General features: G+C 33.2%; 1 protein-coding gene and 1 non-coding gene across 2 annotated transcripts in view; one reads left to right on the forward strand and one right to left on the reverse strand.

Annotated features, from left to right (window-relative positions):
* Nucleotides 1–13918, reverse strand: part of LOC147073118 (lachesin-like) — a 178505-nt gene that overhangs the window by 61108 nt on the left and 103479 nt on the right. The gene's annotated exons all lie outside the window — the stretch shown is intronic.
* Nucleotides 7820–7890, forward strand: TRNAG-GCC (transfer RNA glycine (anticodon GCC)). The gene has a single exon. It is a non-coding gene; the product is annotated as a tRNA-Gly (tRNA).

Here is a 13918-nt window from a genome sequence, read left to right on the forward strand (position 1 = left end):
GCACAGACGATACAGTGTGCAAGTAGATGTGGAACTCTCCAATCAAATTTGAATTCCATCGGCGGCGCAGATGGAGAAATTCCGAACTGAAATAAAATTTGAATAAATGTACTCCAAGCAAACCAATAGATGTCGTTTCTTTTAAGGGTTGCACTAAACTAAATATCGTTTGAATACAGTTTTGTATTTCTTTACAATATTGTGTTACAACACTTTTCTTTCAACATTTAATTTATTATCTACTTATATATGATATTTTTATGTTATATAAAGATATTAAAATTTCATCTATAAGGAAATTTAATATGGGTAGTGAAATATATAATATGACTAAAAATACAAGTCAATGCTTAATATTTCTTGGACAGAGTACAGGACGAACTAGTTAGTAGAAAAATCATCCAGAGACTACAGATCAAGGAAAAGCTCTCCACAATATGGTTGATTTATTTTTTGGACATAGCCTGGAGAGATTATTGACTTTGGGTAGCCTTCAGGGAAGGCGAAGCAGGGTAAGAGCGTCGGTGCGCTGAAGCGACCAAGGAACTGGGGTGGCCTTCGCTCTGCACTGAGAGAAACATATGATCAAGAGGGGTGGAAAGTCTTGGTTGCTCAAAGTTTGACGGCATTTCAAGATGAATACGATCCTCACCAATGAGAAAACGACCAAGAAATGCGAGATACATTCGTAATCTTCGCAATATATATTTAATTATTATATAGTAGTCCAGTGCGTAAGACGCTGGCCTTTGACCTGGGGGCTTCGATTCCTGATGAGGTCACCTATGGTATCGTATCCGGAATTTTGTACGTAAACAGTTCACCGCAGGACACTTATTCGTGCGCCGCAGTACGTGAAACATGAATTCGTTTAACATTTAATCAAATGACGAGTTCTTCGTTGAACATTTCACCGTGGAGTATATTTGTACGTATGCTACAACATGTGGCGAATTTTATGAGATGTCTTTAATGGGTTAGGTTAGGTTAGGTTAGGGTTAATCTAATTGTAACAGTACTATTTGAAAAATATCGCCGCATTTCGTAAGATACGTACAAATGTATTCCACGGTGAAATGTTCAGCGAAGAACTCGTCATTTGATAAAATGTTATACGAACTCATGCTTCACGTACTTCGGCGCACGAATAAGTGTCCCACGATGAACTGCATACGTACAACTTACATGTAACCCTATATTATTTATGTGATTTTCACAAGACCTTTGTGTTTGTGATTTTTTCACTTATATTACTAATTACACCTCTATTTCACTACACTACTGTCATTGGTTATCAGGGTATATTGTAGTGTTTAAAAAGTATGTATAATACGTTATTATGTATGTATATATATATATTAAATTAATAATTAATCATTAATTATTCATCGCAGCTATGTTATGATAGTGGCACAACTGTATTTAATGATTATTTTACACGAGAAACATTAAAAACATATATTGATCAGGGTATATATGAAAATTGTCGTTGACTAAACCTAAGCGAGTTCATTGAGAAAAGTAAAATATATATTTTTTAGTTGTGACGTCATTATCTAAGCAAAACAACGAATCATTATTATCGTGGGGTAACTGCTAAAAGTTGGAAAGTCTCGAAATCGTATTATGGAGTAATAATTGCAATCTGAGCTTTGACATACCCTTTATAATCAGGCATAATTCTATTTTATTTGTGCTTTATTTGCATTTTATTATACATTATTATATCAGATGGCCTTGAATTTTATTTCTAGCATACTTGTATATAAACACATACGCTGTTGACTCTAAATACCTAATTTATCGACTTACAAACTTTTGGCAGCAATTCTATGAATTAAATTTATTTAATAAAAGAATCTATTGTTATTTTATTGTAGAAGAATATCAGTTGAATAGGTTGGTACAAGCGTTACTGCTTTCTGCATTCTAATAGTATCAATTTTTTTCTGAAGTCAAATTGAAAAATAATGAAGTAATAAAATAATTTTGAAGTGTTTTATGTAGCATCCTTCAAATTAGTTTAGGCAGCCTGCGACCCAATTTGAGATTCTTTGCCGTCCCTAGTGAATAGAAACTAGAAAGGGACTTTTCTAGAATGGCCTTAGAATTTAAAGGATAACACAATGACAGTGTGTATATTGAAAAAAAAGAGGCGAAAAGAAGCAGCTCTGTGCAAATTGTCGCATGGCCGATTTCAGTTAGGTGTATAATATTATTATACAAGAGAATTGAGATATTTCAACATTATATCCGTTTTGCTTCGGAAAAAGGGCGTAACCCGCCTAGAAAAAATGCCACATAAGGTTATTTAATACAATGACATTAATATAGACGAAGCATCGGGAAAAAAATGACACTCACTTTTTTATTGGGTCTGCCGAATGGAATAATCTGTTCTAACGCCATTACAATAAAGGTGATATTGCTATAAATTTCCGATTGTTTTTGTCGGGTCTGCCGAATGGTTCGGTTCGAACGGGTACGCTCAAATTAACATTGACACTAGAAACACTGTTCTAACCCCATTACAATAAAGGTGATATTGCCATAAATTCCCGATGCGTGATATCGCATAATGGAAATTGCGTGACACCTATACATGTGCGAATATCGCTATGCACGAAGCACGAATTTGCTTGCTAGCTACTGTACTGAGTGCGTTGTCCATTAATAATGTAATTGATTTAATAATGTAAACTGTGCATACACAAAACTAAAGTGCATGATGGTTAATTAAATTGTATTTTACGGGTATTTTCGAACTGATAATAATTAAGAAATCACATTACAATATTTCGTGTTACAACCTTTTATATTTAAAAATATTACCACTTTGTTGTCAAATAATATAATCGATACCTACTTGCTTTTCCCTCCACCATCCGCCACGTCTCCACACCCATTATGCAGGCGTATACATTGGCGTAACGAACGATAGAGGCTGTTCAAATTTGTGGCGAAAGTGTCCCAGGAGAAACTTCCCAAGACCTTGGTTGGCGTGCACTAGAGTGTGCGTGATCACTACTTCCATATAATGTATTACGGTCAATTCTCGATGAGAAAAGACCTTCTCGCTCGCCGTATAATGCCGCAAACTTTTTAAAAGCTGAGAAATTTTCCCTCGTAGATACCAAGTCGTAATGGCCGACCGGTCCAACTGAGGGTCGGACCGACTTGAGAAGCTCTTCCCTTTCAACTGACATATGGGGACACTCCCAGAGTATGTGATCGGCATCCTGCAATTCACCACATAAGCAAGTCGGAGATTCTATTAGGCCAAGCTGACAGAGCTTGGAGGCAAAACCACCGTGTCCGGTTAAGAACTGAGAAGTCCAATGGTCTGGAGTCAATCTGGTTATCTCCATGCGCCACTTTATATTAGGAAAAAACAAATGCGTTTGTCTGCCCTTGGAAGAAGTGGTCCATCGCCCCTGCCACGCACGCAGCGCCGTGTCATACGCCAGGTCGCGTACAATAAGTTTTCGAGCGCACCGGCTCATGGATCCAAGTCCTAAAGGCGGCGATATAAAGATACCGCCAACCTCCGCCCCCAGACCGCCGAGCAAGGCGATCGTGGCACCACGGATTTGAATGTGCAGGTCTAACGGAAGCACTCCAGTAAGGACAGGCAACGCGTCGGTAGAAGTCGTCTTATAAGCCTTAGTGATGGCAAGTAATGCTGAGCGTTGAATCGATACCTACTATCAATATACCTAATTTTATCAATACAGCTAAATAATATTGTAGTACATAATTATTTGTGAACATCTCATGCATATATAGCTGACTCAAATCAATTAGAACTTAAATTCAAATTCCATCAAGTATCTTAGTCGAATGTATTAATTTGTTGTTATTATTTTTAAATTCATTATATATATTCAAACATTTTATTAGTTAGGCATGTACACAGAACAGATTAATAAATATAATACAAATAGGCAATACCGCTATACACTATATTTTGAAGCAAGGTTATGAATGTGTGAGTGTCCTACGAAAATGAAACACAGATTATATACGTGCAACGTGCGAAAGTCAGTGCATAAACGGAAAGCAGTTGTCAGAACAAAGGACAAGCTTATAATGATGTATTCTTGAGACGTATTTAAGGTTAGCCCATATTCTTCCACACCTGAGATCGGTTGCCTGTTACTCCACACCCGTTAGGTATTTCAGTCCCCGTTAATTCTGTGTGTCCCTGGTCATGTATATACGTATATAATATAATATAGAATACTATATTTACAAATTTCATTGAATGTACACTCGACTTTTTTTTAGAAAAAAAACTGGACCGTTATTCTACATACCTCAGTGGCGAGGGGTGGCAGTAGGCTGTTACGATTCGACATAAATAGTGCACACTGAACTTTATCTGTAATACTTATTTGTTTGTATTGTACTAAGAATAAAATTTGCAGATAGTGGTGGCTAGTTTTTAAAATTCAATTTTGGCGGACGTGCTCAGCGTGGGTCAAAATGGAGCTTTTTTTCTATTTTCAAAACATGATCATGGACATACCTTAAACGTTGTAGATAATCTATTTATATATTTTGAAGCCTTATTATCCTTTATATTTATTTTAATTGATGACTCCATAAAGTATTTTTATTACATAAAATAGTATTCTTTTAAACCTCTCGCTCTAATGTTTTAGAATATAGTCATATTTCAGTACATAAATGTACAGTAATGTTAAGATTTTTTACATTTATTAATTTTTAAACGCATTTATAAAACCATCAGTATAATTTATGTGTTAAGGAATGTCCAGGATCATGCTTTGAAAATAGAATAAAAGCTCCATTTTGACCCACGCTGAGAACGTCCGCCCTTAATCCAACCCAATTTAGTTTAGGTATGTTATTTGCTATTCGACAAAAAGTAGTGCACACTTTTTCAGTCATACTTATTTGTTTTCATTAAATTAAGAAAACATATTATTACAAATGGTGATGGTTAGTTTTTTTAATTCAATAAGCCCTTCCTATACAAACAATAATCGATTAAAAATATTTTTCTACTTATAAAATATCCAAAATTATGTACGGCTTAATGGCTTAATTTTATATATTTTATAGATAAAAGAATATTCTTTTACTATTATGTACTGTGGCTTGCATTTATTAGGCAGGGTTTAATTGAATATCATCGTCGGGTCGGGTCTTCAATAGCTACAATGTGACCCTCGAGAAGTTGGCTAGGTTCGCTTCCCATGCGGACAGCCTATATGTTTCGGGTGGGATAGTCATGGTTGTCGCCATAAAGCTTATTCTAGATTTTTGAATATAAAAAACTAACACACTCTATACACATTGTAATTCTCGTTCAATGAAAACAATTATGTTTGGCTGTCAATGTTTATATGAACACCCACGGTGGCCGCGCGGCTTAAGCGTTGGACTATCACGCCGTGGGTCTCAGGTTCGAATCCTGGGTCTGGCAAGTACACATCGTCTCTGTTCTGGCAGAACACACTAACTAGAGAATACTAGTTTTGAGTAATTTGACTTTGAAGTTGTTAAAAAGTTTGAAATAATGGTCTATCATGTGAGTTTATTAAGTAATCGTAAAAGGATGACTTTAAAATAAAGACTGTTTATTTATTAAGAAGGTTTCCAGACGGTAAAGTTTGAAATAAGGAACATTTTGGTACTAACTTAATATGTCATTTTTTAGAATTAGTGTCTTCTGCCAGAACAGTGACGACATATTGTTTTTCAATTTGTTTGTGAGTCAGGGTATGGACCTAATAGGTTGAGCAAGTGGCTGACAACCATATCTCGTAAAAAACAAAATCTATTAATAAAAACCTCTACTCTGTGAAGGCCGATATGATCCTATTAGGATCGGCCGGAAAAAAAATATGTGAAATCTTAACAGCCTACCTCCACCCTTCGCTACTAATATATCAACTTATATGATATGTATTTTTAATTTATCCGTAAACCCAGAACGTTTTTTCGTGCTTTTATCGATTTAATTTTTTTTCATCATCTCGCCTAATGTCTGAAGAATAAAATTGTATATCCCTCATACCTTATTGTATTTTTTAGAATGCAAAAGGTACGAAGAAGGATTTATGTCTCTCGAGAATGACAGGGGAATGCGGAGAAATATTTTTTTCAAAGCGACATGTCAAAATATTGAAGCTAATGTTTATACAAAAAAAGGTCGTTCAATTTGGACGAATAATTCATTTATAATGATATCTTTTGTATGATTGGATAAGGGAGAGAAAATTTACGAATATATAAAATATGGAAAATTCAAAATGATCGCTGAAAATTGATATAAATGAAATTATCCAAATTTAATATTGAATCTTTTATTTTAACGTCACAATATGTCATATTATTTTCATCTTATTCCTTTATCTTATTATGCCGTTCGACAAGTTTGGCCTATATACGTATTAGGGCATCCGCGATCGTATCCGGAAATTTGTTCAGCAGGTTCACCGCAGGACACTTATTCGTGCGCCGCAGTAGATGAAACACAAGTTCGTGTAACATTATTAATCAAATGACGAGTTCTTCGTTGAACATTTCACCGTGGAGTATATTCGTACGTATGCTACAACATGTGGAGATATCTTTACTAGGTTAGGTTAGGTGAGGTTAGTTTAGGTTAGGGTTAATCTAATAATTGGAACAGTACTATTTGCAAACTATCGTCGCATTTTATAAGGTACGTACAAAATGTATTCCACGGTGAACATTCAACGAAGAACTCGTCATTTGATAAAATGTTATACGAACTTATGTTTCACATACTACGGCGCACGAATAAGTGTCCCACGATGAACTGCAAACGTACAACTTACATGTAACCCATTCGCGATGGCTTATCCAGTACAACACACCTGCTGAATCCAAGGGATGCGAGTCCTTTACTGGTCTGTCTCCAAACCTGTCAGCGCCATATGCCTCTACCTACCTAAAAACCACCACTATATATGGTGTCGGTGTTATTTTAAAGAGTTTTGGTGTAAATTCAATAAATAATAAAATAGGTAAGTAGCTACTTAACGAATTTGCAGATTTTGTATACAGCAATTGAATGAGGGCGGCATTTTAAGTTTGCTTAGGGGTGGCGCATTACTCAGGGATGTCACTGGGAAAGGGTTGATTCATTTAGATCCCTGAAAAAAATCTGTGAGAATCGCCCGTTCTGCAATGTTCTTAGAATTCAGTTTAAAATACATACAAAATGTATTTAGGTAAGTTTACAATAAACATCTAGCATTAGGCCACATACGTGTTTGGTATAAAAAAAACAATATTAACGTAAACAAATTAACGTAATTTGCAAAATGACCTTTGTTTATAGTAAAGGTAGAATTCATTTTCCACCAATTTCATAATACTTAATTATGTATTGCGATAGAATAAAATTAATTGTATGACATGATTCTGTTTGACAAAATATATGCATTTTATTTGTTATGTACACATTTCGTCAATTAATACACGAATGCTTATAATTTTGTTTGTTCTTTTTCATTTCCATACACACTCAGCTATGCCAAACGTACAATAATTGAGACAGTATTATATAAAATTAAAAATATTAAATTAACTTATTAAAATATCATTGAAATACATGATTCCAAAATGTATTTATTTGTTTTATTTAATGGTATACGTCATAATATAGATGGCATTAATATAGTTTATATCCACAATTTTGCGAACAAAATACAATAATTAAAAATGTGGAACGAAATAGACTGTCAGCTGAGTCAATAAAAATAAAATTATTAATAATCTCACCATTTTATTAATTAACACGTATATTTAATAATGAATCGCATCGGTGGTTCAGTGGTAGAATGCTCGCCTGCCACGCGGGCGGCCCGGGTTCGATTCCCGGCCGATGCAATTATTTTTGCTTCATTTTATATTAGATATATACGAAATATTTTAATTAATTGGGTCATATAAACGTTTTTTATATTAAAACACATGATAAAGATTCCATAACGTTGTTAGTGAGGTTCGATTATTATACCTAATCATAAAGAAAAAAAATGGCACTGTGAAAGATTTTTTTGTTGAGTCACCATTAAACAATATTGTTAATTAAATTATAGTCCATTATAGTGTGCATAACTTTGCGTTTTTTACACTAATTCATGACGTTTTTATCTCAGTACAGCCCTGGCAAATAAATATATTATCGCATTGTTTACTTATATACGGTTTTTGCGATTCTACGTGATTATGTAATAGTGATTAGAAGTAGTAAGTTAGTTGTTATAATAGTGATAATAGATTAGAAGAGTAATAAAGCGTGATACCGAATCCCGGAATTTCGGACAATTTTAGATACCTATGAATCCCGGGATTAGTAAAATCCCAGGATCAAAATTTTGACTCGGGATTGTATTCCCTAATTATAATGATGGTTTTCTATCCATGAAAATGTCATGATTTTCATCATAATATATTAGAATTCGGTTGTAGTTGTATAAATGATAAATAACTCTATATATTCCAGGTATTGTACGTCTTCTGATTTACCTCCAGATTATATTGTTTAAATATAAAACAGTAAAACTCCCGTATGGAGAGGTTTAACATAAGCTTTCAAATTAACATAAAACCCTTTATACAGCTGCATTAAAAAGGTTGTAAACGGAAACGGTTCAAAATGCACTCGATTTGAAGTTCGATTTGCTGCACCGTGAAACTTGAGACAGGCGGCGTGTCCATCGGGCGATAGAAACGGCGTCCCGACGCTCAACCCGTCGGAGCTTTATAAAAGCTATGTGCCAAAGACAATGGACCGTGTGACAGTTATCAGGCGTACATATTATATACGTTTAACTATTTTGTATGTATTTAATATTATAATTATGTAATATGTAAACTTGTAAAGTAACACTCCCTTTATTATGTACCTACCTACTTAATTTTCAAAACCTGGCATTAGTGTTATTTGTAAATAACATTAAAATCTGGACCTTCACGGAGGTTATATTAAGAAAGTTGTTTTTACTGAATAGTTGCAAATCATTAGCTAAATTCTTTAGGTCAATGCTGTAAGAATTTTAAATAGCAGCTTAATTCACGAAAAATCTCCTAATAGACAATATCAATTATTTGTTTTATATATTTTATTCAAAAAGTAATTAAATAAAAACGTAATTATATTGTTTCGAAAGCATTCGTTTATAGTTTTGATTACTGGCTATTGTCTGATACGGGTCTTCTTATAACTGTTGTTTTTTTTTTTTTGCTTACATTGAACTTACAAAATGGTTAAAAAATACTGTCAAGTCTGGCAAGTCAATATGAATAGTGTCATGCTTGGACAATGTTACCAAATTATCGAAATTTACTTTGAAAATCAGTCGTTGATTCATTGTAATGTAAATGGCAAAATTTCGTTCAACGATGATTTTTAGCTTAACGGGTTTGTAAGTAAGCAAAATTTGATTACATTCACAAGAATGCACTATATGGTGCGGCTTACATGCTAGTGGCATCATCGGATGTTATTTCTACAAAAATGTGGCCGGAGCTTGCGTTACGGTCAATGAAGATCTTTAACAATTGACGTCTTGGATGGCAACATTTTTTGTGTTAATCGTGACAATATACGGCCAGCAGTGCTCGTAAAAGTGGCCCACAATAATTGGACTCGCTTCGCGAAGAACGGCCATAATGGCTTTATACCCGATATGCCATGTATTGATCTTTTAAGTCATTTTTTGTTCTAATGGATTTAAGTTTTGTACTATTCCATTTGAATCGATTTTTGCGACCCGGGTTATGCCTTTCGGCATCTTCAGGCACCGTGTACACTCACCAAAAGGTAAATATATACTGACAACGAATACAGTTAATTCTAAATTATATAATACATTAATACAATAAAGAAAGAAAAAACTGTACAGTTCGGTTATGAGGAATACAGCGGAAAACACATTTTGAAAATACCCGATATACTGGATTTTTTGTTAGTTTAGGTTAGGTTAGGTCGGGTTAGGTTAGGTTAGGTTTGGCTAGGTTAACCTAACAAATAATCCAATATATCGGCTATTTTCAAAATGTGTTTGCCGCTGTATTCCTCATAACCGAACTGTACGGAAAACTTCATCCCCTACCTATTAAGTCAAGCATCACAATAGAAAATAACACACAAATTTTGCATAGTTGAAGTGTTTGTATAAAAAATCTACATATCTTATCACTAATAATGCATTCAATAGGCGTATACATCGTCAAAACTCGAATACCTAATGTATCATTAGATAATACTACATTCAATAGGTGTAAAATCGCCAATACTGGGAAATCAATGGTAACGTATTAGGAATTTAATGGGGTTAACTAATGAGATATATCAATAATATCGGTATTTAAAAAGTTATATTAGTTAAACAAATAATATTCTTACATGCTACTATATTTTTTTTAAATTCTGTCGACCTTAAAAAACACAATAATTTATAAGCATACAGTCTTAAAAGTTTTAAAAATCTTTTAATCGACTGTTCATTAAAAATCAATAGATAATTTCTAGCATGTACCTTTTCAAAATTTCAATATTAAATAAAATCTACAACTATTTGAAAATAAGACAAATTATCCAGTAATATGTACAATTAATGTATTAAGTTCCTTATCAAGTGTGTACCCACATACACACGAAACTCATTTCTGCATTCTTGATTAAATAATACTATGAAAAAACTCTGCCATTCCAAAGGGTTTAAGCCTCCATTTCCCACACCCCTTCCGCCTGAGAGCGTGGCGTCGCGGCGCGCCATTTGTATTCAGTCCGGGCGTCGGTAGATAACCTTAATCTAGGCAAAGTGTCGCACAAAAGTGGCCATGTAGCCTTTGTCTGGTACCCAAGTGACGCTGCCTGGTGTCCACCGTGTGCGCACTATCTAAGTTATCGCTAGGTACGCTGTCAATCAAAATGTTGATTCAGGAAGTGAATTGGGCAAGTCTAGAGTGCATTATTATCTGCATATATATATCATGTGCACACACATATTATATTCATATAAGCGGCATAGATATGTGATATATTATATAATATCACTAATTATAAAATTGAACTGCTCATTTGTGATTTAAAAATATTTACTCATTGAACAGTGTTCCCACTATTTCCACGTTATCTTAGCAGAACATAATATGTTATGTACATAATATTATTGTTTCTTTTATTTTTTATATTTTATTAACTGTCAATTCATGGTGGAATTGCATTGTATTGTTGTTTTTATTTAATAAAACGCAATTTTTTTTTGTACTTATTCCACTTTTAATCAATAGATTAGGCCCGGTTTCGTCCGCCTCAGAGGGACATTTTCAACAGTTGAAAGTTGAAAATGTCCCTCTGAGGCGGACGAAACCGGTCCTAATCTATTGATTAAAAGTGGAATAAGTACTACAAAACAATGCGTTTTATTAAATAAAACAACAAAAATATTATTATGTTATTAAAGTGTTGTACCAAATGGGTCTAGGACGATTTGGTGCCGAGACAACTGCCACGCAATTCGAAAATAAAAAGAAGTTAGGTACTTATACATACTTAAAAAAAATATATTTAATATTATTATTTATATTTAAATTATTATAATATGATTTGTAAAAGTTTGTGAGAATTTAAATATGCACACGTAAATAATGATTTAATCGTGCATATTATGCTTAGGTTCCAACGAAAAAAGAATTTTTAATTTATATATGAGGCCTTAGACATGGTTATTCTTAATCCGCAATAAAAAAACATTATGTTAAGAGTAAAATGAATTAAAGCTACTAAGTAGTAGATAGAAACTAATTAAAATGTATCGTCTACGTTCTGTTTACGTGTCTACGACAGTGCGGCGTCCAATTGTCCTGGCGTCCAGTTGTCCCATTTCCGTACCAAATAGTGGTGTAACCTCAGAGAAAATGTTTTATAGAGAGCGCCTATTGTTCGGCAAAATGAAGCCGTGTGTCAAGCGTATAACCCAGTGTAGAAACTCGATTTTATTATAACTGTGCAACTTTATACTGTTGTATTGTATACCAAATTTAAACGCAACATAGTTAACTATGTGTTCTACTGAAATAACTAAAAATAATTATCACTAACTTTATATTTAACACAAAAACAATAAATTTCAGTAACACGTCCTCGCAGTTTTTTAATTAATGTAATCAGTCAAATCCGTATTTACTGGCGAGGTTTACAAAAAATATTTAATTCAGTCGTAGAAATTCTATCTTACTCTAACGCATAGTGCGGAGATATAAGCGTGCCGAATGCTTACTCACTCGCACTTATATTTCGTTTTTGTTCAGGCTTTGGGTGAAACTGTACACTACAATCTTATAAATGGGCGTGTACCTGCATTCAAAAATCTTTAACGTCGTATTTTTTATTGTTTGTGTATATTATATAGTATAATAATATAATAGGTGTTTTAAATTATGCATGTTCAAATAAAAATACTACATTTTTAAATCTGGTGAATTATCTATTAAATAAATCAATTAAATTTGTGAAAATATTTCATAAATAATTACACGATAAAAAGAACTTTTTATATACCACGTTTTAAAATGTTCTGTTGAATCATATAAACTTGACAATTCTATGTATTAATAATTTAGGACAAATAAGGCAATTGTCAACAAATCTTTTTTTTGCTATTTTGCAACTAACAAACAAATATAGAATACTGAAATGTCATTTTGATTTCCATAGTAACGCACGTATATATTAATAATTTAGTTGCTAGGACCACCTCCTTAGCAACCAATAATAGTGGATTGGATTACGGATTTCTTCCCAAATAACTTTTCATACAAAACAGAATTAACTGAAAATGAATTCAACTCTACTTAAAGATGGCTAAAAGTATTAAAAGAATGCATTGGCATCGTGTTCTGATATATTCTAAAAGTTTTAAATGTCTAGCTAGTCGGGAAGTTAGTTAAAAATCGATTGCAAGATTTGTACTGGATAAACAACCACCGGAAAAACAAGAATACGAGCTAAGAAAAACGTGGTAAAATGGCTTCGTAATGAAAAAATAAAATATATAAGTAGGTAGTTGATTTAAATAAAACGAAAAAGGTGACAATTCACCAAACTTATATGATTCAAGCGCAGGATCAAATACACATTGAAAAACAAACTTCAAATTATAAATACCGATATATATTTTATAATATATTCTACTGATTTCTTCGATCTATATTATATAGTTATAATTCACTCGACAGCGTTCGCCTAGTGTGAATAAAGTATTCCTTTGATGCAGTGTGTGGCACCCCATATCTCTTCAACTTGCATTTTGCTACAAAGTTTTCAAAAATCCATTGAGAAAAACCAGTCAAGCTTAGATTTATGTATGAATTTTCACACTTTGTTTTCATGTAACAAAAATTACCCAGCATAGTTTTCAAATTTTATTAATATTTTATATATATTTTTATAATAATTAATAACGGAAAATAGAGAGGAAATGAAAATACAACAGAAATTAACAATATAATCATATCACCCATCAAGTCTTATAAGTTATTGATTACAATATGGTCGATCCTAAGAGGATCACATTATAAGACTCGACAGAGTGAATGTTGTATAGCTTGACAGCTGATGTTTTATCTTTACAAGAAATAAATGTCCACTGTCTTAACTTATTAACTCCATAGTTTGGGTTCAAACACATATTATATTATTTAAAAATCAACACGTCAATTTACTAGACCCGAGATTATAAGCCGACACATTACTGCTCGGCCATTATGGGGGTAGAAATATAATCATGTTTTCAAGATATTTGTAAAGTTTGTGCTCGCTTATGCTTCGGAAAGCCGGACATTAACATGATTGTTGAGAATTTTTGATTTAATTATTTTCGTTAAAAAATAATAATAAACTAGA

Source organism: Rhyacophila brunnea, unplaced genomic scaffold (assembly GCF_057557595.1).
Source record: "Rhyacophila brunnea isolate RB1 unplaced genomic scaffold, BYU_Rbru_1.0 scaffold_18, whole genome shotgun sequence".
NCBI classification, from domain to species: Eukaryota; Metazoa; Arthropoda; class Insecta; order Trichoptera; family Rhyacophilidae; genus Rhyacophila; species Rhyacophila brunnea.